At 40.7% G+C, this 25,336-nt stretch overlaps 1 protein-coding gene across 2 annotated transcripts in view; it reads left to right on the top strand.

Annotated features, from left to right (window-relative positions):
- The window catches only part of LOC139341131 (sodium/potassium/calcium exchanger 3-like), a 186,607-nt gene that overhangs the window by 105,338 nt on the left and 55,933 nt on the right, over positions 1-25,336 (top strand). The gene's annotated exons all lie outside the window — the stretch shown is intronic.

The following is a 25,336-nucleotide window of genomic DNA, read 5'->3' on the forward strand; positions in this document are numbered from 1 at the left end:
TCAGTTGGTGGGTTTCCTGTTTGTAGCGCATTTTAGATTTGCGGGTCGCTATTTGATGCGGTGACCAGCAATACGCAGAGTCCTGTATGTGTGTGTACTGTATGTTACTGGACAGAAATCATTTACAGTGCGCTGAAGAGGGAGGGACGGGAGGATGAAATGCCAATTTCAGCCTGTGATCTGTTAATGTCTGACTGAACAGCCTCATGGAAGTGATATTTTACAGTTCTACATATTTTAATCTAACGAAATTCGTTAAAACAAATCACTTGGTGCTTTCAAAGTCATGTCATTGAGCTGAAAGGTTCCAGATTTCGTTCGCCTTCACAGGCGGCTGCGGAGCGCAGCAGACGGCTCGCACTGCGCACTGCGATGTTCAACATCATAGGCTTAATATACTGTAGTTAATTATCACTGATCTTTTTCATCACTCTGTCTGTGTGACTGTCTGTGTCCTCCTCTCTGTGTCTCTGTCTCTTTTTTTCAGACTGTTCATGCAATGAATATAAACAGTAACTATTAAAAAAAAAGTTATAGTCGCAGGTAAACATAGTGCTCAGAAGCACACCAAGAATGCATTTTTTACGTCAGGCGTTGTGCACGCGTGTTTGATATTAATATTGTGCCGCTGCACCTCAAATAAATGTTTTTTTGGGAAACGGACACCTACATTCAATCATGAATAATCCTAATGGGCCAATCAGACCACTGAAAAAAAACAATGTTGTGGGGCATACAGGGCCAATGGGCCGATGTAGATGGGCCAATCTACTTGTTTTTATTGGCCAATCAGTTAACACACACACATGAAAACGGCCAAGAAACAGTGAAATCAGTATCATGAGTATTTCTCAGATGATGATTTCTGTATCTATCTAATCCGTGGCATGCAATATTTCACCCCGATTTTGGATAAAGTATAAATCCAATTGTTTCATTGTTTCAGCTGTCGTGGCCAAATCTCTTGTTAACTTATTAAGCTCTTCCGCACAGTGTGACATCTATTTTAATTATTAGAGAGCTGATCTAATGGCCACTGATAGTAGTCCATCCTATTCTATAAACTGTTGGTGGTTTGTGAACTTCACTGCATTTGTGCATTTGAAGTGATTAACTCCCGGCACATTTCAGAGCTGAGTAAACCTGTAGTTTCACTGACACATCGCGCATCATCACCACAGGCGTCATGATGTTCTCCTGTCTGTCATTCTGTCAGGCATGTGTAGTGTCGAGCCGGCCGCATTGTTGGCTGAAAAGTCATTATTTGCATTACAGTGTATCCTTTGTTCTAACTCAATGGATGGTCGCCAGTCAAACAGGCTCCCAGCCCCCACTGTCCCACAGACTAGCTATGGCCAGTAAAATAGGTGGAGGGCTGAGGGGAGCGCGTACCTCCAGTAATTAAAAATCAATTTGTGCCACAGATATTAATATTGTGTCGCTGGCTACTTTATAGACTTCATTAAGGGTGAATTCCATTTCTCTTTTCTACCCCTACCCCTTGTCCCTTGCCCCTTGAAACGGAGTGCCAAGGGGTAGGGCCGAAAGTCAACCCCTCCGAATTGGGACACCCCTTCGACAATCGCGTATGTCATCAGTAGTTGCCTCTGCCTCTTACATAGGCAGATGCGACAAGCGTTTGCTGGAGATCTTGGGCAATCATGCCGTCTGCCGCTGTGGTAATCTCTGTTGCGTGGGCTATTGGGACACATGGATAACTGTGATCTCATGATCTCTGATCTCATATAAACCAGTGATATTAACGTTACTTGGGTTACAACATCCATATAACATGTTAGCACGGATTGTCGCAATTCGTACACAACTTCAATGGAGTTACAGGCTAATGCTACTGTCACATTCGATTTGTGTATGACATTCCTGCATGTTGTATCCCATAACGCTGTCAGTGTAACCGAATACCAGCAGCGAGGTTGCCCGAAGTTATTATTGATAACGTTATCACTGTAGATTATCATCAGGGCTGCCCACAGAGCACCGCTAGTGGCATTCAGGCTGGCAACGGTAACCACGTAACTGAAGCCTCGACTACTATCGATTTTTTGGGGGGGATTTTTTACGAGGAAAATGACCACAACACATTGAAACAATGTTAAAATAGACAATAAAGTGGTTTTCGTACATTTTAAAACTTTATTCATGGAGAAAATACTTCGTAAATCGAAATCTGTCGTACCCCTCCGTTTGGAGTGTGCCTCGGAAAAATCTCCATTTGGAGGGGTACATAGCCCTACCACTTCCCCCTACCCCTCCGTCATAATGGGAATTGGGACACCCCTACCCCTCCACGTGAACGCGCAAAACGGAGGGGTAGGGCCAAGGGGGAGGGCCAAGGGGTGAAATGGGATTCAGCCTAAATGTTTCCATTACACTTAATTACATTTATGGATAAGCCAACTTTCCCACCTCCCTCATGTATCAAAATGTATATTATCAGTCCGACCAGGAAATCTTGCGATCGCAAAAATTAGCGCATATTCAACCAATACTAATATGACTGTCTACTGGCCGCTTCCTGGTCTATTTTTGCCGAGAGCCTGTTGTGGAAAACATAGGCAGCCTTGGAATCTCCAGATGATGCGCTCTGCTCCTGCAGCTCTGTCTCTGTTCCAGCGCATGTAAAGTAAAATTAGGTCATCATTTTTGTTGATAATTATCAAAAGCAAACTCTATGTAAACAGATGGAGCCTGTTTATTCTTGGAGTCACAGGCTGTTTTGTAAAGCTACTTCACTTTTATGACTCAGGAATGATTTTGTAACTTTTTTTTTTTCGAAGAAGATAATATGCAGCAAAGGACTGAAAGACGGAATCAAACCCATAGCCACTGCAGAGAACTTCATACATGGGGTGAACGCTCTACCAACTGCGCCAAATCTCCACCACATGATCACAAAAAAAAATCACTATATAAATAAAAATAAAATAAAATATAAATAAAAAAATTCATACAGTATATTGTAAGAGAAAAACTTAGGAATTTCCTGTTTGCAAATTGAAAATATGCATTAAAACAGGCTGATGGAAACACACATTTATGACTTTTTTAAGACTTTGTGCGAGAAATATTTTTCTAAGTTGATCAACGTAAAATAGTTGAGTAACTGTGACTGCCTAACTACAAATAAGCCTACTAAAGCAGATGAATGTAGTGGAGTGAAAATCTTTGCCCTTGAGATGTGTTCCTGTGAGGGACACGCCATCTCCTGGTGACACCCTGCAATTGAATGAAGAGGCGTGTTTATAGTAGATTCTGGGCACAGGGGGGGACTGGTAGCTGGCTGGGAGCCGGCTGGGAGCCGGCTGGGAGCCGGCTGGGAGCTGGATGGCCTCTGGCTTGAAGGGGAATTTCGAGGCTGCTGCATCTGTAAATTCCAATATACATTTGTGAATCCTTCTGCGTGCATATATTAATTATGAGACTGATCTAACTCCATACAAGGGGCACACCCTGGACCTGGTCATAACTTATGGCCTGTCCGTGGGTGTGTCCTCTGTTGTGGATCTGGATGTGTCTGACCACTACTGTGTGCTTTTTAACAGATCGTATAAGACAATAACAAATACCCTGTGTGAAGACTTTGCAGACCACTTTAGGAACAAAATTGATAACATCAGATCCAGTCTTTCAACAGGTTTTAACTACCAACACGTCTGGATCACAAGTCTTACCTGAGGAAACACTGGAGAGTTTTACCCTGGTTGATGCAAGGACACTTGGTTGAGTTTTCTCCCAGGTAAACTGACTGAACACATTACACCAGTTTTAAAATCGCTGCATTGGCTCCCCGTGTGTTTCAGGATAGATTTTAAGGTTCTTTCAGTTAGTTTTTAAATGTCTTAACGGTCTCTGGCCTTCTTATTTATCTGATCTACTTTTACTCTATCTACCCTCGTGGACCCTGAGGTCCTCTGGCACTGGCCTCTTAACCATACCAAAAGTAAGAACTAAAACAACCAGTTATTATGGCCCCCGATTGTGGAACAGCCTGCCAGAGAACCTCAATGCCGCAGAGACTGTTGATGTTTTTAAAAAGAGGCTCAAGACCCACCTTTTTAATCAGGCTTTCAATTGATTTGTTTCATTTATCTTATTCCTATAATCAGGCTTCTTATCATATTTAATCTTTATTTGTATATTATTTTAGTTGCATGTTTTAATGACATGTTTAATGGTGGTACGGTGGTACAGGTGGTAATACTGTCGCCTCACAGCTATAAGGTCCCATTTCGAATCCTGCTGTCTATTCATGGGGGCGGGAGGGCTGGGTTTTCTTCCTTGTTGTTTTTAGCCTCTGTGAGGCACTTTGTGTTGCTTTTAAGTATGAAAAGTGCAATATAAATAAAATTTGATTGATTGATTGATTGATTGATTGATTGATTGATTGATTGATTGATTGATTGATTGATTGATTGAGCGACTTTCCAAACCTTAGGGACCGTGCCATTTAAAACTGAGAGATTAAAAATGTGTGTAATGTAGTTGACCGCAATTGGAGCAGCAACTTTTAGAAAGAAGGGGTCAAGTTTATCCTCTCCCACAGAAATCTTGGAATCCAAGCAAAGGAGTACGTTTGCTACTGCATTGATAGAGAAAGGCCGCAATGAAAAGCAAGGAGCTGTCATGATATGGGCGATGGGATCAATGGTAGACAGTGGTGGTCCTGTATAAAATTGATCGAACAATTTACCAGCAGATGCAAAATGATCATTAAAAGCTACACAAATCTCCCTGTGGTCTGACAGAATACCCCTGTGCTGTGGTGAGAGGGGGAAATGAGACAGAAGACTTACGGTTAAAAGAGTTTACTGCCTTCCAGAAATTTGCTGGATTAGAATAAGATTTTGGGATTAGCTTTAAATAATAATCAGATTTAGCCTTTCTTATTGCAGGTGTACATTTATTTCTAAGCTGTCTGAAAAAAAGTAAGTGACCAGAGTTCCCAGTACGTCTGGCCAGAGCCCAGGCTTTAGTTCTCTCTTTAATCAGAGAGGAAATTTCTGATGAAAACCAGGGGCCTGACCTATTCTGTATTCTAGATTTTTCAAAAGGTGCATTCTTGTTAACTATTAAGTTGAATTACAAGTGGTCTAGAGCTTGATCAACATCTGAGATTTTAGCAGTGTCATGAATATCACTTCATCAGAAGATCATTCAGTAAAATTTGTTCATCAAAATGTTTGAAGTTTCTTCTGGATACCAGACCCTGTCGCCAGTTCACCATGGTTCCTTCCGTGGACCGCTTTTGATAGATACTGACCACTGCAGACCAGGGGCACCCCATAAGAGCTGCAATTTTGGAGATGTTTTGACCCAATCGTCTAGCCATCACATTTTGACCCTTGTCAGACTCACTCAAATCCTTATCCTTGCCTATTTTCCTGCTTCTAACACATTAACTTTTAGGACAAAATGTTCACTTGCTGCCTAATATATCCTACCCACTAACAGTTGCCATGATGAAGAGATAATCAGTGTTTTTCACGTCACCTGCCAATGGTTATAACATTATGCCTGATCGGTACACTTGATGTATCCCTTTTTTATATTTGTCTGAAAAAGAGATGAAAACAACAACAAAAACCCCATCTTGGTAAGATTTCAAGCTTTTGTCATAATTTGAGGTGTTGTCACACCAAATTTATTAGCTTATGGTTGTCCAGCTCATCCATGTTTTTTTTCCATGTGAAAGGGGGGATATATTTTATATTTGTAAAACTTTCCTAGTGCCAAGAAAAGCTATTTTCATTTGTGTGATGTCATTCCAGTGCAAAGTCTACATATGGGCCAAGTGGGAATGCACAGGTGGGGCCAAAGTGAAATACACTAATGCATACGTGCAGTGGGCTGCACATGCAGAAACATAGCCAGAATTGCAAAAACTGGTTGGCTTATGTGCTAGGTCAGCAATTTTAAGTCAAGTGACAGCATCAAATGGCATCAAAGCTGCTGCTGCTCTGCTAACGTATTGCTTTTGTTTTGTTTTGTTTTCTTAGTTGGAGATATAAATTATCATATTTGAAGAGATAAGGTCAGCTACACTACAAAATGCAAACAAATGTTTACATCACTTCAAAATAGTGATGGGAGATGGGAAGATGGGAAGTTATGCATCAATGGTACAGCTTTAGTAGAGCTTAGTGGAAAAAAACAGCAGAGTACAATCAATTAAAAAAAAAATCTGTTAATAAGAGAAACTCAGAGCATCAGAGACACGATCTTCTCCCTGTTAGGCTTTTCGCCTGAATTGTTTCTAGGATCCAAAGTTGCAGACCAGAGACGAGATAGCAAAACAAAATGGTAATTTATTTTAACAATAAATGTGAAACACAAAACACACTCAAAAGGAGTGGGGAAAGAACAAACATAAGGTGCGCTCAAAAAGTAGAGTGGAGAGAAAACTAAGGGAGCACTGCTGAAATGGGTTTTATGCAAAGCACAACGCTGACAAGGCAGGAAGAGACTGAAACATAAAGCACTCCATAAGTGGCAGTCCACAAGAAATTCAACATTAACAAGATAGCACACGAGGAAAGGAATAGCAACAATGGAGTACTCACACTGAATGAGCAAGGGAACTGCCAAGGATTTAGGACGATCTGGCAACAGGTAACAATGACGCTCGCCCTTTATCCTGTACCATGTCAATGTCAATTTTATTTGTATGGCACATTTCATATGGCAAGCATAAATTCAATGTGCTTCAGGATAAAAGCAAGATGGTAATACATTTAAAATGCATATCAAAGCAGAGCTAATGTCTTAAAACAAACAAACACACATAGAAAGCTAATTAAAAGCTTGTGAGAACAGATATGTTTTAAGATTACATTTAAAGGAGGATATTGTTGGAGATGAGCGGAGTTCTAAAGGCAAAGAGTTCCACAGTGTTGGACCATGATAACTAAAAGCACCTTGAGCTGATTTTGAATATATGCGTGGTATATTGAGGAGAGATTTACGTGAAGATCTAAGGTGTATGTCTGTATACTGAGTGAGCAAGTCAGAAACATAGGGAGGGGCAGCACCATTAAGAGATTTAAAAACAACAAGTAAAATCTTAAAATCAATTCTGTACTTGACCGGAAGCCAGTGGAGAAACTTAAAGACTGGAGTGATGTGCTCGTACCTGTTTGTTTTCGTTACAATTCTGGCTGCAGTATTTTGAATAAGTTGAAGTTTTCTGGAGTGCTTGTTTCAGGTTCATTTGCGCCAGGTGCGCTGCTGAGAAGGCATAACTGGCTGGGTGTAGGGACACAGACAGGGGAAACAGACAGACAAGTAGATAACACTAGAGAAAAGAGGAAATAAAACACTAGGAATAAACATGTTTTCAAGATCGTAACACTCCCACCCCCCTGTCTCTACTTTCACTGGGCTTTATTTTTGTTTATGCATGTCACATCCACAGATAATATTTTAAGCTTAAACATTATTTGAATACCATATTTTATTAGAGAATTTACAGTTTGGACTAAAAGGAATTCTCAAAATTCTCTGCAAAGTATCGCCCATCTTCCATCCAATCCCACCCAAACTACGAGGAGGTCCAATTTCCCAGAATAAGCCAAAATTGCAACACACAATAATAATAATAATTACAACAAATAATTTATAGCAGACTCTAAAACAGAATGGAATTCCCCTTTAACAACAGGAACGTATTACAGACATACCAGATACTCTAACAGTACACAGATCTGCAGACAGCACAAACAAACTCTCGTGTGACATGGAATTTCCGCGATAACCTATACCTATGTGTGCGTGTGCGTGTACGTGTGTGTGTGTGTGTGTGTGTGTGTGTGTGTGTAAGTAGTACATTCTTTAGGACTATTCTGCAGCCCAGACAAATCAGCAAAAATTTCACTGGTGGAAATTAACTCTCCTCCCCCTACTGAGATGGCAACCATTGAACTGTGTGACCTGCCAGTGGACTTTGTGTGTATGCATGTGTTCATACAGTGGTGTGCATTTTACAAAAAGGAAGTAGCTAAAAGAGGACACACACCATGTCCATTGCATATTTCAATACTGCAGCTTTCCACATCTCTCTCCTTGTGCATTTCAGCTTCATACTTGGACACACCCACCGCTCTCTCTTTATCTTTGTCACTGCATCTCAGTGCTAGCTGTTCGCATACCAAAGGCTTTACAGCAGTGTTGGCCTTCTCTGCATTCCTCAGCTCCACAGGGGATGTTTACATTTCAAAACTCTCCTGGTAGAAGCTTAAGAGGCTGTTGACAGTCCCAAAATCAGAGTGTTCAGGAAGCCAGAGAGAGGGACATGGACACTGGCATAGAGTAGAAATTAGTTTTGTCATGGTGATTTAATTTCCTCCAGGAGGCATTACAGTATATGTATGCATAATACTGAATGAGAAAATTTTGCGTCAAGCTCCATTCTACTAACAGTTAAAGGAATAGAAGGAATATGCTTTCATTTTATTTTCAGGTGTGATGTTACCACTTAATTCATATCAGTGTTTTTTCATCTGCTTCCTCTGACATCAAATCAGCAGTCAGTTTTTTAATTTTTTGCATTTGACATTTTCAAGAACTAGCTTAGGACACTTTTCATTCATAATATACGTTGATTTTCATTACTATACACAACATATTTACTGCACATATTTACTTGACTCACCATGCATAAATTGCACAGAAACTGATCATGTCAGAGTCACTTTCCTTGCTTCTTGGCCACTAACTCAGCAATAAAATCTTTATAAGCCAGGTTGGATGCAATGTCCTTTTCAACTGATAGCAGGGCAAGCCCACACAGTCTGTCCTGTGACGTGGAGGTGCGCAAATAGTTTTTAATTAGTTTCAACTTTGAAAAGCTTCGCTTGCCTGATGCCACCATTACTGGAAAAGTCAATAGGATCCTGAGCGCAGTCTCACAGTTGGGGAAAGGTCCTTCAGTCCTTTTGAGGTGTTGAAGCGTTTTAAGTGCTGTAGTTGTTCCCTTTGGGTTTATCTCTCGAAGTATCCTCAAGTCCGCGAAGAGGTCCAGTGCATCCTGAGATTCGGATGTGCTCAGACGTGCTTCAGTGAGGCCTAATGACATAGTGACTATGAAAAACCCACTTAATTTGTTGGATTTGTTTTTTATTTATTTGTTTGTTTTTAATGTGACCTTGACAGAGACAGACAAAATCATATATAACTAATGTATTTATTAAAAACAATTAACAAAAAAAAATATTATTATTATATTTCTCTGCAAATTATTTGGATAGGATTCCCAGGAAGTCCCAGGACTTTTCTGTATTAAAGCACACTGTAATCTTTCCCTGACCATAACCAAAGTGCTTTTCCAGCTAGTGCCTAAATGTGACCATAAAAAAGTTGAATAATGCTAAATGAGTTGATAGTATAGTGCAAGATTTCCTGTTTGGTAAAAAAACAAATGAAATATGCTACCAGTGAACATTTTACTAATATGTTCAGTATCCACATTTTGCAACTGGCCAGGTATGTGTTTATGGAAAACAATTTGGTCAGAATGATGTTTCCCTAAAAACATATTTGCTGTTGAGAAATGTCAGGACACATAAGAAAACAAAGGCTAGAGGCCCAGTGAAAGAAAGTTATAGTACTTGAAAAGATTGTTTTTAACAATTGTGTAGATTTTTGATAAATTTTATTCAAAATACAGTTTGGAATTGTTTTTAGACATCAAAGTCACAGTGGTGTTAACTGAGGCCTCCTATTGGCATATTGGCTGTTTGGATTCTGCAAACAAGGTTGCCTTGTTTTTTCTGCCCCATGAACAATATGAAATCCTTGTGACTCCAAATTGTCTCCTTTCCTTGCTCCTCCTCTTCTCTCCTTTCCTCTCCTCTCCAGCTTGGTTTATTTTTGTTGTCTAAGCTCAGTGTTTTCCATGCACATTTCTGTCATGATGCTCTTGTTAGAAATTACCAATTAGAGCCAGAAACAAACACACACACACACACACACACACACACACACACACACACACACACACACACACACACACACACACACACACACACACACACACACACACACACACACACACACACGTACTTGCCATACTTGATAACAATCATGTTATTCCTTCAATGCAGAGTGCATTGATGTTAAGTGAAGAGGGGGCAGCCCAAAATATACATCAACAAAGAAATGTGAACAGAAAATGTCGGACCCTAGCCCTACAGACCAGCCAGAGTACAGTGAGATGACACATGTGGGAGACCTATTATCACTCAACCATGATGCCATGATTGCAGTTGAATGGATGTAAAGGAGGATCATGTTACACCAGAGAGTAAAAGAAACATTAGCGGTCTAGCTCCACTTTGGTGGTTATCCTACTACAATACTATCCCCCTTGTCTCTGTTTCTGTTCTCACTCACATTTTCAGTCAGAATCACTGACCTGCACTAATGCCCTTGTTGATGGCAATGATGTGCAAATGATCTGTCCAGCTGCATGCACCCTCAAAGTGTTCTGCACTGATGAAGACATGGTCGCTTCATCAATCAAAATGCACTCAATAAATGCACATTCTGTGGTGAACAAGGCTCACATCACAATTGACTTGTTTACAAAGGAAAATTTGGCTTCCTTATTGCTGACTTAAATGGGTTGATTCAAGGCATTTTATTATGTTTTAATTTATCAACCTTCTGGGCCATCAGATCTGGTTTCATTTTGTTGTTCACTGTCTTTCTGACTTCTAGTATTAAGCAGGATGTGTTATTTATTGGTGATTTTAACATGCACCATGTGTCACCATGTGCATCCATGTCGCAACATATAGTTTAGTTACGGAATTTCTTGAATCATTTAATTTAGAGCAGCATGTGTTTGTCAATGGATATGATCAATATCTAGTCCCTCTGGGGACTCATAAAAGCAGAGCAGACAGACAGGGCATGGATGACAACAGTGAGGAATAGGTATCTGGTGGCACTGTGGCAACACTGTCGCCTCACAGCTAGAAGGTCCCTGTTCAAATCCCGCTGTGGGCACTGGTGGCGTGTCCTCCACCATGCCTTCAGTGCCTGCTGCTTGAGGAAAAAGGGCCTTTCTCTGTGGAGTTTGCATGTTCTCCCCATGTTCACCTGTGGTATCCTCCATAAAAATACCCTCAAAAGGCAGGTCAGTAAGGCAGGTAGCAGACAAGGCAAAAATACTGAGTACTGAGCAATTCTATGGTTTGGTCATGACCGCGCAGCACACGGTTTGATGAATACTGGTTGAAACCCTGATGCTAAAGCTATGTTTACACTTAGGGAAACGCATATGCTTTCATGCGGTTTGGCTTCTCATTTACACGCAAACAGAGTTTTTTTTCATGGAAAACGATCATTTTTAAAAACTCCGGCCAAAATGGATGTGGTGGCATGTAAACAGGGTTAAACAGTGTTTTAGGTCCGAAACGTCACAACATGCGACTGAAAATACTGTGCTCAATACTGTGAGCGAACTACGTTTACACTTGCGCCCATAGGTTTGGCATAGTTATGATGCGCTCAACAGCGTATTTATCCAGGTTCATGTAAACGACAACATTTTTGAAAACGATGTTGTGTGCACGATGTTATTTTTGAAAATGGGGGGAAATGTTGGTTTTCCAAAATACCCTGCTACATGTAAACGTAGGCTTATATACTGTGTAGGCAGGTGAGTCTTGATTGCTTGATTGAGCACAGCTGTGCTCAGGAGAAGAGGAGGTTGGGCCCAACCTGTCAGCCATGCTCTGCAGTGACACAGACTCAGACTCAACAGACCGGGGAGAGACAGACAGGAGACAAAAAGAGGGGAAAACACAGGGGCACAAAAGGGAAAAAAGGAGGGGAGACTGCAGATCTCCACAAATTAGGCCTAAATGAAATTTTATATATAAAAAAAGTCCAGGCCGCACAGAAACATTCTGGCCATTGGAAAAATACAATTGTGGACCCCTGCCATAAGGTTTAATATAAAGTGGGGATCATTCACAGTGATCCTGTCCCAAGATGAAAGTGGTTTTAATGTGGCTTACCCTATTGTTGACGTGGTTGTCACGGTGACGTTAACTGCTGGAGAGAGTGCCTTATGTCTCCTTTTCCCTAGAACACAATTTCCTCAATTAGTGTAATGTAGTTGTAAAATATGACTGAGTAAGAGATAAATATGTGACCCGTCATGAGAAAACCAGCAACAAGTCGGCCCGGTGCAAGTTGTGTAAACAAAGCAAAATTCATTTTCGTTTTTTTTTTTTTTTTTCAGAATATGTAAGTTGAAATCATGAAGAAGCCACTCCATGTTTCAAGTAACAGTAGTGGGGGCCTTAAAACCATAAACATTGTATTTGAATTTGGGTTATTTTAGAGGAAATTGTCGGTCCTAGTTTGGGGTGTGACGATTGAACATTAAATTAGCATACTGGTTTTCTTTGGCTATTCACGTGCTTCTGTTCTTTCTTCAGCCAATCAGCTGCACGTTAAAAGGGAACCACATGGCTACTTATGCAGCTTCTGGTTACGCTGACGGCGATCTCACTTCTGATTCTGAACCCGACCTAGAAGATGAAACTGTCTTTGTCAGTGTGTTCGAGTGATTTTATGTTTTCGGCGCGCTTGTTTGTCCCAATGCGCACATATAGCCATGGGACACTTTCTGACATCGGTAACACAGCAATCTGCAAATTAAACCTGGCACACACTAAGCAGTTACTCAACCTTGGCCTACTCTGGTGGCCCATTTCGACCCCCACTACTGCAGCGCACCCGCAGAGGAAGCGTCGCAGGCGGTGCAGGAGGAGGTGGAAGCGGGGAAAGAGTGGGGGTATCCAGGCTAGGCTAGCAAAATCCTCACAAGCCAGCTATACTATCTATCGTACTCGCCAATGTACGCTCCTTGGACAACCAACTGGACTACACACACCTCTGAGATCGACCCAACTGTTAGACTGTTAGAGAGTGCTGTGTTTTCGTTTTTACGGAAACATGGCTCAATAACAGCATACCATCCCACTGGACCGGCTAATATGCTACGAGCAGACAGACCCGCAGCGGCGGGGTCTGTGTTTATATCGGGGATGCTTGGTGTCAAGACGCTGTGGTGATTTGTAGACACTGTTCACCCCTCATGGAGTTTATCATCATCAGTTGCCGGCCTCTGTTAATGTCCTGTACATATAGCAGCATTGACAATAAAGTTGACTTGACTTGACACATTCAGCTCATTCAGCAACAGACTGATCCATCCTACTGCATCACAGAGTGACAGCATTTATCTTATTTCATATTAATAATATATTTAATAAGTATCTGCATTTGCTCCTTCTAACTCTTAAGTATATCACCTTTCTTGTTTTTCATCTTCATTCAGGGGCTTTTTGTAACAAAAGAATTTCCAGTTCCATTTGATAACCATTGTTCAAACTGCTACAATAGTTTATGTCCTGTGGGCTAACAGATACCAGATGTCACTGATAGCTAGACCAGTAGAGGGTTGGACTTATGTAAATGAGATGCAATGAGCAGCACTGTGTTACCTGGCTCCCCTAGGTGAGAATCTTTCAGGCTGGATCTCTCACTAAACTAGTTTGAGAAGTGTCTACATTCAAATGGCCACATCTTCAAATATTTTCAGATTTCCATGTGTTAGAGATCATTGGAAAGCTTAGAAACTATAATATAAAAAAATATAAACTAAAACTAAACTATAAAATAAAAAAATACCCCCTGGGAGAATTGTTGCTGGTTTTCTCGTGGCTGGTCACATATGCACTAACTGTCTTAGCCTTGTCTGCCTTGGTTGACATGTGGCGTTAATTAATTCATTAAATATTATTTTGTTATCATCAGTTGTTCCGGACCTCCGACCTTGAATAATAATCAGAAGCAGATCTTTTAGTAACAAGTTTGAGAAGACCTGTTCAAGAGTTATTTGGGGCTGCAAATCACATCATCAGTGTTTACTGTGAAATGATATGGAGGCAGCAAAAATCCTCTTGACAAGAAGAGACACGCTCAATGAATTCTGCTATTTGGGACTGAAAGGCATAAAGAGCATGAAAGCCATGTATTGGACACATATCATACACACCATCATGTCATCAGGTAAGACGTTGAAAAAAACAATATACTGATTTCTATCTTTCATGAGTCCCAGGTCAGAGCAAGTCATAATCTGATTTCTTGCTTGCCCATGTTTGCTACCTCACAGATTAAATACCAGTATTACCATGTAACCTTTAGCTGGGAGGTAGCACACACACACACACACACAGTGTGGGGAGTGTTTCATGAGCTTGTGGGCAAGAAGGGGGTGTAATTTTTTGGAGAATTTAACTTTAATCACAATTTAAAAATTTAAAAAGACATTTAGGGCTTTGAAACCTTCATAGCTGTATTCCTGAGCCTCTGCCAAATCCAGATAGCTGTAATCTAAATCCAACATGCAATTTATCATTGCCATCAAATTCTTGATGTACTTCCATATTTTAATATGAAAATTTGCTTATTTGTGACCAGCCATGAGAAAACCAGCAACAAGTCTCCGGGGGGACATTTTGAATTATTTACAGATTCTGAAACTATAGTTTCTAAGCTTTCCAACGATGTCTAACACATGGAAATTTGAAAATATTTGAAGAAGATGTGGCCATTTGAATGTAGGCACTCCTCAAACTAGTTTAGTGAGAAATCCAGCCTGAAAGATTCTCACCTACCGGGGGAGCCAGGTAACACAGTGCTGCTCATTGCATCTCATTTACATAAGTCCAACCCCCTACTGGTCTAGCTATCAGTGACATCTGGTATCTGATAGCCCACAGGACATAAACTATTGTAGCAGTTTGAACAATGGTTATCAAATGAAAATGGAAATTCTTTTGTTACAATTACATATCTACATTTGGAAATGTAGATACTTATTTCTAATATTAAATAAAATAAAATAAATGCTGTCACTCTGTGGTGCAGTAGGATGGATCAGTCTGTTGCTGAATTAGCTGAACGTGTCAAGTCAAGTCAAGTCAACTTTATTGTCAATGCTGCTATATGTACAGGACATGAACAGAGGCTGGCACTTGATGATGATAAACTCCACGAGGGGTGAACAGTGTCTACAAATCACCACAGCGTCTTGACACCAAGCATCCCTGATATAAACACAGACCCTACCGCCACGGGTCTTACCTCCCTCAATGAGGGCTCTGTCTGCTTGGTAGCATGTTAGCCAGTCCAGCTGGTTGGCAGAGTCCAGTATGCTGTTATTGAGCCATGTTTCCATAAAAACAAAAACACAGCACTCTCTCACGGTCTGCTGGGTCGATCTCAGAAGTGTATATAGTCTGGTTTGTTGTCCATGGAGCGTACATTGGCGAGTACGATAGATGGTATAGCTGGCTTGTGTGGATTCACCACTAGCCTGGCCTAGATACCCCCACTAACCCCCCACCCCCCTAACCAAGGTTGTTTACCTTGGTTAAGCCAATAACATCAAATCACAACATACATTATCTCAAGACTTTCAATAGTAAAGTGAAACTCAACAGTTCCCACACTGAGCATGCACATGGTGACTGTGGAGAGGAAGATCTCACTCTTAGTTAATTAATGAAAATGTTTATTGCTTTGTAAAAAAAATTAAATTAATAAAAAAATAAAAAACTCCCCAAACCCATGAACCGCTTCCTATTATGCCACTGTTCTGGGTTCCTCACAGTTTCTTTTGTCATGACCACAGATCTGTGGCCAGACAGAATGCAGTGTCACAGTATATTCACCCTATGTTTACATGTAGCAGGGTATTTTGGAAAACGGATATTTTGGCCCCTCTGTTTTCAAAAATAACATTTTGCACACAACATTGTTTTCAAATGCTGTTTTTAAATTGTTTTCATACACCGTTGAGTGCGTCATAACTATGCCAAACCTATGGGTGCGAGTGTAAACATGGGTCGCTCAGGTCACGTTAAGTATTCTAGTTGCATGTTGTGATGTTTCAGAACCTAAAATCCTGTTTAACCCAGTTTACACGCCAACAAATAACCAGCGTTTTCAGAAATCTCCACTTTGACCGGAGTTTTTAAAAATGACCGTTTTCCGTGAAAAGAACTCTGTTTGCGTGTAAACGAGAGGCCAAACAGCATGAAAACATATACATTTTCAGGGTCTCAGTTCTCTTACCTGTTGCCATTGTCTCTTCATCTGCTCACCTGTGCCCTCAGTACTTTTCCACACTCACACACCTAAGGCTCATAGCAATCAGTGCAGTATTTAAGCTGCTCTGCCACACTCACTCTTTGCCAGACTCTCCAGCTTTTTCATATAGCCTGTTTCTGACCATGTCTGTTCCCTGAAGGAAAATATCTCAGCCTTTTGTCCCTGACCACAAGTCTTGCCTTAGCCTTCCTGGATCTTTGTTTGCCCCAAACTGTTTGGGGAATGCCACACGAAACACTGCCTGTGTCTTCACCTGCCTGTGACAGCTTGATGTTTGATTCACTGTATGATACCAGAAACTGTGTACGGCCCTGTGTACTTGTTGCTGTTATTCTGGTCCTGCCAGATCTAAGATTGGAGTCAGTATAAACTTCAACCGAGTTGTGGTGGTTCTGCCCAAAACCCACCTTGTTACAGCAGAAATATACTACAATGTAGCCCATGAGCTTATTGTGATGAACAACTGAGTCTGGAACCTTTTCAAGGTATTCTAGAAAATACAGACAATAATACACAGATTCTAAACATGAAAACTAGATAAAAATAAGAGAGAATCTGATGCAAATTGTTAACTCTACTTACCAAACAATTTTGGAAACTTTTCTATGGCAACCATGATAAATTGCACCTTTTTACCTGCATCAACTTGATTATCTGTGAAAACAGCTTGACATAAACTCTCAATTTCAATTTAATTTTAAAGCACCAATTTACATAGTAAGGTCAAAACCTTGCAATATCCAGCTCTCTTCATTTTTCAAACAGCAGCCTTCAAAGACATTCCAAATTTTCATCAATGACCTGTCTGTTACGGAATCTCTAGGCAAGAAACACAGCCAAGACCCAGAATGCAGAAAGCAACGTCACAGTTTATTGAAAAAATTCAAAGTTCAAACAAAAACAAAGAAAATCTCCACAAGGTGGGGAAAAAAAGGAGCAATGCAAGCTGTAAAAAGGGCAAACTGAGAAAATACAAAAATTGCGAGACCAAAAGGGTCGACTATAGAAAAAGCACAAAATCACTAATACTGGGTTAACTCTTGCTAAGAAAAATCACCTTTGCAGGGAAAGAAAGACACAATAACTAATGACAGGAAAAAACTCGAGAATCAAAGGAGCTGGGAGCGTGAAGGAAGGCAAGGAGGACAGCATGGCAAGATGCACGTGAGCAGACCAAGAAATCTTCCGGCCCTGAGCAGGTGGAAGAGCTGGCTGAAATAACCAACGGCTGATGAGCTGATGCTGCTCAGGTGTGTCTCCAAAAATGGCCAGTAGATTGACCCCGCCCCCCTCCACGCTCCAGCGCTGCAGCTGAGGAGAGTGAGAGGAGAAGAGAGAAAGACAGGGAGGAGAAAAAAATGGCTGACAAGGCAAGAAACAAAAACAATGCACCAAATCGAGGCCACAACACTGTCATTGTAGATGGGAAGTTGGAATGTGGAATCAGGAATGAATTCCCACATTCCAGAGTAACCCAATGTGTGTTATCAAGGCTTGAATATTCCCTATAGTAACTACTGTATAGATTTCAACTTACATTTTCAACCTTTCAATTTGGCAGAGGAATTTCAGGTCACAAGTCCTAGCAGTACTGCTGCTGCCAGCCAGCATGTACTGTATGTACATGGCCATGTGCCTGCCGTGTGTTATTATCCTTCCTTGCAGTTCAGGACCCCTTTTTTTTATCAAAAAACACAAATTAAATTTATTTATATTAACATTTGAAATGCCATGTGTGAGAACCAGATGCTTATCCAACTGGAAGAGCCTGGATTTGTCACAGATGGTAAAGTAAGTGAGAACTACGTGGGTCCTGAAAAATAACACAAATCCAATCCAAAACCATTACAGCTGCAGTATGTAAGATTGAGAAGAGTGCAGACCTTGCCTGAAAATTTGAACCAACACAAGTTCCAGGTTACTCCCCCTCCCTCTCCGCTGCACTCATTCCCTGCCTCCAGGCCCCTCCTCCTTGTGGTGTCTGCGCAGCTGCCGTGACAACCAGTAACGTTAGCCTTAGCATCGGAAACAAGCTAACTCTGTCCAGCCACTACAGTACAGTCGCTAACATACCATGGTTGTCTTAGCCGTATATGCTGTTGTTGGCAGCGGCGGTATGGGCAGTTTCTCCATTGCGGGTGGCTGTTGCTCCACCCTAGCTTTCACTCACCTCCTGACGCCACTCACAGAGCTGTTTAACTGAGTGGCAGCCGGCAGCATGAGCGGAGGGAGAGAGCAGTTCGCAGCGTGTGTGAGTAGTGATTTACAGAAGTCAGACACTCCCTCAGACATTCCTCTGGCTCTGATTGGTTGTTTTGTGTCAGGCCTGGTGGTTTCTTGCAAATTGCAGTAGGAGCAGTAGATGGGACCAATGGAGCCTTTTTATTTATTTTTTTTGTCACAGATTACGTTTCATGTACTGCTGTCTGGGCATAGGGACAGTTTTAGCAAATATGACAAAAAATTACTTTAATACATACATACTGCAGCTTTAAAGTCTAAACCCTAATCTTTGCTGTTGCTTAGTAGCATTGATTTCATCCTCGGAACTTGGAAGTGACACTGCCCAAAACCCTCTGTAAAGTTGCTACTTTAACTTCACATCTGCCTTTTAAAAGAGTATAATCTAGATTATACTGAGATAACTTCTGTTATGATTTTGCACTATATAAATAAAACGGTGGGGCGGCATGGTGGGACAGCAGGTAGTGCGCGTGCCTCACAGCAAGAAGGTCGCTGGTTCGATCCCCGGGTCCGGCAGGGCCTTTTTGTGTGAAGTTTGCATGTTCTTCCCGTGCATGCGTGGGTTCTCTCTGGGCACTCTGGCTTCCTCCCACAGACCAAAAACATGCTCATTAGGTTAACTGGTTACTCTAAATTGCCCTTAGATGTGAGTGTGAATGGTTGTCTGTCTCTGTATGTTGCCCTCTGATCGATTGGTGACCGGTCCAGGGTGTACCCCGCCTCTCGCCCATTGACAGCTGGGATAGGTTCCAGCCCCCCCGCAACCCCAAAAGGGATAGTCGTGTATAGGAAATGGATGGATGGATGGAAGTAAAACTGAATCGAGTTGATTTGTGTCATTGATTTGAGTCCTTTGTAATCTGCAACAGAAATTTGGAACCTTTATAACTCTTCAAACAGACATGAATATGAAAATATGTATGTTATTTTTTACCTGCATTTCCATTTTTGATTAGAAGCTCCAGCTCATGCTTGTTTTTTACAGTATGCGAAACTCTTAAGTGTTGTTTCAGATTGTTGTAGTTGTGAAAAGTTATTATCAACCTGCTTACCATCTTGTCACTGAGGATATGAGGTTTTAAAAGTTCAAAATGTTCATAAAACATAATAAACTTGAAATAACAATACTACACATCATTTTCAAAAGTTTGGTGCACAGTTAAGCAGATTTTCATCAAATTATTAGTACAATCATGACAGGCATTCATCATGACATGCGTCAAGCCTTTTACACACTTACTGCTTCCTATCAAAACAGGTATTCCAAATGTATATCTACATAAATATATTATACAATAGATTGAAATTTGGAATGCCTGTATTATGAATCTGACGAAAAACTGATAGTCCTCACATCAGTAATTTTTCATTGCAAAACTTTCAACAAATGTATGAAAAAAATGCCTTCAAATAAATTGACATATGAATAATAAATAGAAACAAAACTGTTCTCACTTAACAATGACCAAACACAACTGTCTTATGGATAACCTAGTTTGGTAACAGAATTGTGCAATTTGTGCAAACACAAATAAACACAAATACACAGGTCGCAATCCTTAATTAACCAGAACAGTCACCAAATATTTTAGGGCCCTACTCCGCCATACTTCAAGCTAGAGACTTACAACTTACAACAAGCTGGTATCCCCCACATGGTGAGTGTCCATTTTTGTCCCGGTGGAACCCCAGGAAGTACTCCAAAGGTGATGCTAAAGGCCCGGTTTGGCCAAACATTGAGAGAGTTGCAACCACTCCTAGCTAATAGCTGGTATCCCCCTGTGATGTGTCGATTTTTTTTTTTTTAGTTGTTAGAGTTGTTAGAATTTCACTTCCAAAATTGCGGATTACAGTTTCCAGAATTTGAAAAATTATCTTAGAATCCTAGGACTCTATTTTCGTCCCTGCCAGTACAGGCGGTGGGCATTGCGGTGCAGTAGGGGGAGGTGTCAGCATAATCAGCCGGATTTGGATTTTCGGTCCATTTCGGTCCACGCCGGCAGCGCAATGCACAAAAATACCAAAGTCTGGCGCTGAAAATTCACCACCCCAGACCTGGTCAACTCTGTGTGCCAGCGGCGCACTGCTGGGCAAGTGGATTTTTGTAAAATCATGCGCACACGTTACCAATACCTCACAAGCAGGTTTCCACAGTGTCTGGCATTTCACTGTGATCAAAGTGACTCAAATTGGCTGGTGACAAACGTGTATACCAGTTTCCCCAGGTCAGCACATGACTCGTTCATGTTTCAAGGAGTTTCTGGTTGCAGTGTTGTTGCACTTCCAGCACTCACTGAGCAGTCACTTTGGTGAGGACCATTCAATCTAAAATGTGATACACTGATACAAACATGAATAAGTGAAATTGAGATAACTCCATGAAAGACAAGATGAAGACATGAGACTTTGTTCAAGGACCACAGCAAAAGACAGGGCTGTACTGAGGTTAGGTGTCCTGCTACTGTAGCTCAAAGCTAGCCTAGCGGGAACTCAGTGTCCCCCTTCACTGAGCCACCTCTGGTGCTAATTGTGGCCTGAGGCTGCAGAAATTCACATGAACAGTTTATAGAGGAACAAAGCAAAGAGCAGCTCAACCTGGACAGTCATTTTTCCTGATCTGCCCTTCTCCTCCTCCTGTCTTCCTTTTCTCTTTTCCTTGCTTTATTTTTATTTTCCTTTTTTACTATTTAGTAAAAATCAATATAATTGAAATAATCTTAAAAGGAAGAGCTACCATAAAGACAAGTTTATTTGTATTTTTTCAACACTCAATTGGGATTTACAGGAAAATGTTGTAAAAAGAGTCAACCTCATTTTGTCCTTCCCCATCATTTTCTCTCTTTTCTACACTTTCTTCATTCTGACGAATGTCTGACGTGTTAGGTAATACCACTCACTTACTTGCAAGCACTTGTGGCAGAAAATGTAACCACATGCTTCCATTTGTGTGTGTGTGTGTGTGTGTGTGTGTGTGTGTGTGTGTGTGTGTGTGTGTGTGTGTGTGTGTGTGTGTGTGTGTGTGTAGTTGCATGCTTTCCTATGCACTAAACTGCTAAACACTGGCAGGCATAAGGCTGCAAGGTCGATCATTTTATACTTGCGTCATATTTTTCCGTCATTCCTGCTGCTGTTTACATGTATGTGGTGTGCTGACTGTGTCTGTCCTAAGCTGCTCAGTTCAGAGAATAAATACACAAGGCAAAGACTGTTAGCTTTAAACACTGGACTCAAATGGCACTTTGAGTGTCAGAATGGCACTTTTGGCACTTAATGCTGTGCTTACCTCCCAATGTATTAAACTGCGATCTTTAGGATTAGAGCAGCTAACCAAGGCTGGCTTACTCTCTCTCTCTCTCTCTCTCTCTCTCTCTCTCTCTCTCTCTCTCTCTCTCTCTCTCTCTCTGTGTGTGTGTGTGTGTGTGTGTGTGTGTGTGTGTGTGTGTGTGTGTGTGTGTGTGTGTGTGTGTGTGTGTGTGTGTGAGACGTGGTATTTATCACGTTGTGGGGACAAAAATCTGTTTACACAGTCACATTGTGGGAACTCACCTGCCTTATGAGTGACAAAAAATACAGGAAAATATATTAAATATTAGTATACTGAGCATACTAAAGTGCACTTGTATCCAGATTCGTAAATAGTATACTGAAATTGTGCCAAATTAAAACAAATATTTTTGTACCTATTACACTTTAATAGTATATAAATTGTACAGAAGTCCAATTAAAGTTGTATTAACAGTATACACTGTAAATTGTACAGAAGTCCAATTTAAGTTCAATTAAGTGAACTTGACTGTGCAAATTTACTAATTATTTTATTTTCACTCATGCTATTCTTCAACTTAAAGTACAACTGAAATACATTTATAATGCAATGTACTTTGGGTGTACATTAAATGTAACATTAATGAATTACAATTACAGCTACACTGGAATAATGAGGTATTGTCACATCTTGAACATTTTCAGTACACTTTAAGTATACTTAAGCTGAAGTCTCTCAGTGTTTATTTTTTTCAAGGTAGAATTTTATAGATTCATGTCAGGTCACAGCAGGGCTGCAGTGGCCATTGTCTGTTTCTGACAGCATTCTCCCTCTACACATTTCATGTGTGTATATGTGTGTGTATCTCTCTATCACAACAGATGCTAAGCATGTTTTGTCATAGATGGAGGAAAAGCCATCTGTCATCTGTAAAAAGCAGTATATTTTCTTCTGCTCTTAAAACACTCCTCAGATCCGTTTAATGATGCATAGTATTTGGAGGATTCTCTCTCTTTCTGTGTGTCTTTGTTTCTATTGGAGCTGCAGAGCTCTTATGTAATGCTTGTGGTATTACATAAGTGTTGGGGGTGCCAGGAGGCTGGGTTGGGTGTAGGGGGTGGAGTGGTGAGCTGCCTGTCTCTGCATGGGGCAATCCACATTGATCTCACGCAGAATGGAAATTTGACAACTGACCCTTTTCCTCAGCATCACCATTGGCATGTGTAATATGTGCAGACTGGAAACACTAAAAGTGTAAAAAACAGATGTCAGACTGTTTAATGTCAGCATCATGTAATGTAGCACTGTGTTGGTGCTGTCTTTCTCAATTCTATATGATAAATGCACTTTGCTCACATTATCCATTACATGTGGTGCAATTTCTAAGTTGTATGTTTCTCTCAACTGTGCAATAACACTGTTTATTATCCATATTGGCAACAGTATTTTTAGAATCTGTACATAATGGACATATACATAGTTGTTTTCTGCACTTTTTTTTGTCTTGGCCGTTTTGTGCCACTGTTTTGCTTTTTGTAATACTTGCTGGCTGTAATGACTTAATTTCTCCAGTGTGGGATCAATTAAGTTTCTTATCTTAAAGATGCATGAGGATTTTCAAGGATTGGTTCACCCATATTACAAAAAAACTACAAACAAATTCTTAATATGTTTCAGCTTGTAGTATGTAGTCATGCAGATAGGTTTGGTTATATTTGGTTAACATTCAAATTGTCCCTGCCTCAATCTCCACCTACCCTGTTGTCACCCGTTTGCAGCTCCAGCACACCTGGCCATCTTCTTACTTAGACACATGTTGGCTCCAGTATAACTAGATGGAACAGCACTGGGCTTCAATTCAAGTTATGTGGCAAAATCCATCTGATCATGTTAAATTTTCAAAACAGTACTCTGGAAAATGGCTATTGAGTTTTCTCTAATACAACCTGATTCCAAAAAAACTGAAACATTCTGCAAATTATACAGTAAATAAAACAGAACGTCATTATTTGCTAATCCCTTTTCCTGAACAAATTGGGACAGGAGCAACAAAAGCCTGGGAAAGTTGTGGAATGCTCCAAAACCACCTGGAACATTCCACAGGTAAACAGGTTCATTGGTAACAGGTGATAGTATCATGATAGAGTATGAAAGGGGCATCTTGGAAAGACTCAGTTGTTCACAAGCGAGGATGGTGTAGGAGCTGAAGTGAGTATTAGACTGTACATTTAGTTGTTTTGGTTTGCACACATTCTTGTGATTGTTGTCATTTCCGGTGATGGTGAGGGGTGTATCAAATTTTGATTCACTACTTGTCCTACAGCTTTGAGAGCACCCAGGCGAATTATATATGAAAACGTGCGCCTTGATCGGGATCGGTATGCTATTACTTTTCTTAAAAAATCATAAAATTAATTTTCCATAAAGAATGAATGGGAGGAGGTCAAAAAACTAACATATCATTGGACTTTTTCTACTGCCTACTGCTCTGGCATACTTTCACCGAGAGACTCCATTTAAACTTTAAAATGAAGACACAAGTCTTGTGTATTGGTGTATTATTCCACGTTTTGATAGGTCGTATAGTTTTTGATCAATTACTGTTCAATGAGCATGATCATTTTTGGAGAAATTTTGAGATTCTAATGGGTGTGTATTGCACGGAATGTTCGTGTCAGAGTGGGTGATGTCATCGGTCAGAGTGGAAGAGAGCCGAAAAAAACTCCAGATTTTTTCTCTTTCCACATGCCTCCCAGCCACAATTTACACTCTACATGCATGATTTTTTCCAAGTTTGTAGACAAATTTGTTCTGTCTCTCACAATGTGTTTGAGAAATCAGAGAGACACAGAATTACAGAATTTGAATTAGCAGGCTCTCAGTGCGGCCACGTCTGTCTCTGCTCCTCATTGACTCCAATACAAAGATTTTCTGAGAGAAGCAGAACGGACCCGTTTAAAACTCGCAAGAGTCTCCAAAATATTTTATGCAGAAACATCGAAATCACACCAATTGTTCAGGAAGTCCTGACAGCAATGACAGTCTGTGTTTTTTTCTGATGGGAGCTACCATTTTGTCAGCATAAGCCCAAATGTCAGACCAGTGCAGAGGCAGAAAATGGCTCTTTTTCTCCATGTTTCTGTCTGCCCCTGTCTGTCTGCCTGGGGGGGGCCTATCGTCAATGGCAACCACCTCAAGTTGCCATGGCAACCTCTGGGCCTCAGTACTTCTCTGAGCACTCCTCTCCCTCAGAGGAGTAAAAACCTATGGTAAAATGATTCTTAAATGCATTCTAATGGTGTTTGAGATCTTTTTAATGTGTTATTTGACATGCTAATGTTAGCTTAGCATTAACTATTTGAAATCTCTGAAGAATCTCATCATAATATACACACTCCGGCAGTAGCCCTCATGGCCCTTTCAAAATTTCCCCAGGGGAAATTGTCTAGTTTTACAGAACAGAACACTTTTGTTTATCATAATTTGTTCAAATAAATAGCTGATTAGAAAGCACATCTGGACCTAAGTGTTTATTTTTCATACGTGTCACAGTTAAGAGTCTGCTCAGCATCTCAGCAGTCATTTATTGATAGTAGCTGCTTTAGATGGAGT

The sequence above is a fragment of the Chaetodon trifascialis genome, chromosome 13 (assembly GCF_039877785.1).
Source record: "Chaetodon trifascialis isolate fChaTrf1 chromosome 13, fChaTrf1.hap1, whole genome shotgun sequence".
Classification (NCBI taxonomy): Eukaryota; Metazoa; Chordata; class Actinopteri; order Chaetodontiformes; family Chaetodontidae; genus Chaetodon; species Chaetodon trifascialis.